We start from the raw sequence: 3,580 nt of genomic DNA, 5'->3' as shown, positions 1-3,580 counted from the left end.
TTAAATATATACGTAACATTTGATAGTTTTTCAATTATTCAAAATATATTTATTAATTTGTTTCAAAATATGTAAAAAAATAAACAAATAATAGTGAAAATAATATGTATCTAAAATATTCATCCCGCACGGATCTTAAACTAGTTATTTAGTGTATATTTTAGAGTAACATGATGCAGCAATCATCTTTTCAGTATATAGTTTGCTTTATCATTATATTTGATGAATAACCACAAATCAGTGTCATGCATTCATTACAAATTACTCACAGATTTCGTAATATTTAGCACCAAAATTTTACCAAAAATAACAGTAAGCTAGTATTAACTCATATATATAATTGTAAGTCAAATATATATATATATGCATTTTCTTATAGTTGAGAAATAAATCTATAAAGACAATAAGTAGATGTTTTTTTAAAAAAGATATTGATAACAATTAGTAGATGTTAACTATGAATTTTCTTTTTCTTTTTGGATTTCGTCTTAATTTTTTTCACTTAATAAAACTTTGATAATTTAATATAACCATTTTGGAAAAGATTAATGAACATTATTTTAGTATAACTCAAGAGTTTGTATAGCTTTGTCGTTGAAGAAAAGACACTCGGTATTTTAACTGAAAGTCGATTGGTCTTAACGTCATTACTTGCTAATAAAGCATCACTAAAAGGGTAAAATTAAAAACAAAATCCATATATATGATTATATATGAACCAATATATCTTTGTCAATAAAGATGATTCTCGAATGAGGTCGATGAAACAGCAGAACAAGCTGCATTTAATTTATTGTTTGTGCTCTTGGTTGTGTTATGTTCCACTTTCCCACAGCACGTGACTCGTTGCTATCCATCCTTCATTCACCATTATCTGTCATATTTAAAACTTCATTATTCTTCATCTTATCTATATTACATTATTACACAAATCACAAATGTAATAAATATTGAAAGAGTAGTCGGGATAGTTCGAGTTAAAAATGAAAACAAAATTGTCGGTACACATTTTTTTTAATAGCAACAACTGATGGAAAAAGAAATAGAACAAGGTGTTGATAATCTGTATAGGTGTCTTGGTTTTAAAAGTTGTATATAATACTGGAGGCGAAAATTGGTTAGAAAAATATTTCGGTAGGATGCTGCGGTTTGAATGTTTTAAAGGAGGGAGGGGGGGAGGAGGTTAACAAAGTTTCAGCACAATAAATTTCTGAGTTTTTGAAGTCTATGAGTTAGCTAAAGTTTGGTCGGTTGGTTTGCCAACCTAGTTTTTCTATCGTAACTATATGGTAACTTACTGTCATTGTTTTGTAAACTGGAAAATTTATTGGTACCTTTTGGAACCATATGGTAATTAGCTCAAGTAGCAGATCATGGTGTTTAGAGAGGAGGAGACTAAAGAAAGAGGGCGGATTCATGTGTTATACTGATGAAACTAGAGATATGTGCATTTTCGTTTCAAAGGGCGAAGCCTTTTGCGCTACGGCAAACTCTTTCCCTTGACTCAAACAAAACTACATCTATTTTATGGGTTTGGCGTAGGTGTCTACGATCCACCGCCAGAACGGCCTCTAGTTTTCAGGCGCCCAAAGGTGTACATTGAACAATCTTTGGGCTCCTTACTGGTTTCGTCCATCTTCTACGACTGGTTTGTTCTGTTCTTACTCTGTATCGACTTACTAATTAAGAGCTAAGTCCTGGTCATCTATGTTCCCCCATTTGGAAGAAATGTTTATTTATGTGATCAATGGATATAGTTCTTCTGTAAATAAATATAGGGTGGGCGTTTGGGTACCCATTCGGGTTCGGTTCGGATCTATTCGGGTTTCGGGTTTTCGGGTTTAAGGATTTCAGCCCCATTAGGGTAATTCTAAATTTCGGTTCGGGTTCGGTTTGGATCTTTGCGGGTTCGGTTCGGGTTCGGATAACCCATTTAAATTATTTTTAAAATTTTAATATTGATTATATGCTTAAAATTTTCCAAAATGTATAAAACAAAATAATACATTACATATAAATTTATATAATATGTGTCAAAATACCTAAAATTAATATATAAATTGGTTTGATTTGAATATTTAGATAGAAAATCAATAGATATTTCAAGTATTTTGGTGTTTTGAATATATTTTAGCTATTTTAGACATTTATTTTTAACTATTTATGTATATTTTCAAGTATTTTAGACAACTTAAAAGTATCTTTTTAATATATATTAAATCTAAAACTAAGTAATATATTTAGGTATATAGATCTATTTCGCTTACATTCGGGTACCCGAGATACTTCGGTTCGGATCGGGTTCGGTTTTGGTTCTTTAGATACCAATATTTTGAACCCGTTCGGATATTTAATCAATTTTGGTTCGGGTTCGGTACTACTTTTTCGGATTGGGTTCGGTTCGGTTCTTCGGATCCGGGTTTTTGCTCAGCCCTAAATATATATATATATATATATATATACACAGTTTACCTAATTCATTTTTACACACTACCACTACAAGAAAACAACGACATACCGAGGGAAAAATCGTCGGTATGTCGTCGGAATAACGTTATTCCGACGGCATACCGACGAAACAAGTCCTCGGAAATAATTCCTCGGAAATTCATTTTTCCTCGGAAATCCTTCGGAAATTTCCGACGGAATTCCGAGGAAATGAATTTCCGAGGAAACTCCGAGGACCACCAGTTCGTCGGAAAGGTCCTCGGAATATACCGAGGGAGAACTTCCTGACGACTTATTCCGAGGAAATGTTTCGTCGGAAATTTCCGAGGTTCATTTCCTCGGAATTTCAAAAAAAAATAATTTTTTTGTAAAAAAATAAAATTTTTAAAATTTAAATTCGAAAATATAAAATTAAAATTAAAATTGAAAACATATTAGATAATATTCAAAGTTGTACAAATAAAAATAAAACATTCCGAGTTTTTGAAAAAAAAAAACTACGGGTCTTGCACGTTCGGGAACACCTCGTTCGGGTACATCCTCTGCATCATCTCCATCATTTGCTGGTTCAGCCTCTTCTGTGCCTCATAGCCCGCCTGTTGAGCCGCCATCTGGGTCTCCAACAAAGATATACGATCATCTTTGTCCTTCAACTGAGCCGTAAGTACTTCTGGGTCAACAAAGGGCGGTGGTGCAGAAGAAGGAGGAACCGATCGGGGGCAACAACCCAAACCGACCAAACGTCCCTTCTTCTTTGGAACCGACTCAAAAAGAAAATAGCCAAATTTAAATAATATAAAAAGATGATAAAATAAAAATCAAGAAATAAATGAATTGAACTTAAAAAAAAGAACTTACCGATTCAACGATTTCGTTGATTCCAAACCAGGACAAGTTGGTCGAAGCCGTCGAATCGTCATCCTCGGTTTGAAGCTGAGACACTTCGTCTTGCACCTGAGTTTGGACCAGGGTGACCACTTCCCTCACAAGACCATCATCAATCTGGCCGGTCTTCTTGTTGGGATACGCCCTCTTCATTAGTGCGAGATCATCAACCGGCTCGCCATCATTTTCTTCCGCCTTGAAAAAAAATTAATTAAACAAACCATTAGAAATTAGAAGAAATGCACAA

The sequence above is a fragment of the Brassica oleracea genome, chromosome C5 (genome assembly GCF_000695525.1).
Source record: "Brassica oleracea var. oleracea cultivar TO1000 chromosome C5, BOL, whole genome shotgun sequence".
In the NCBI taxonomy this organism is placed as follows: domain Eukaryota; kingdom Viridiplantae; phylum Streptophyta; class Magnoliopsida; order Brassicales; family Brassicaceae; genus Brassica; species Brassica oleracea.
Note: the sequence above shows the minus strand (reverse complement) of the source record.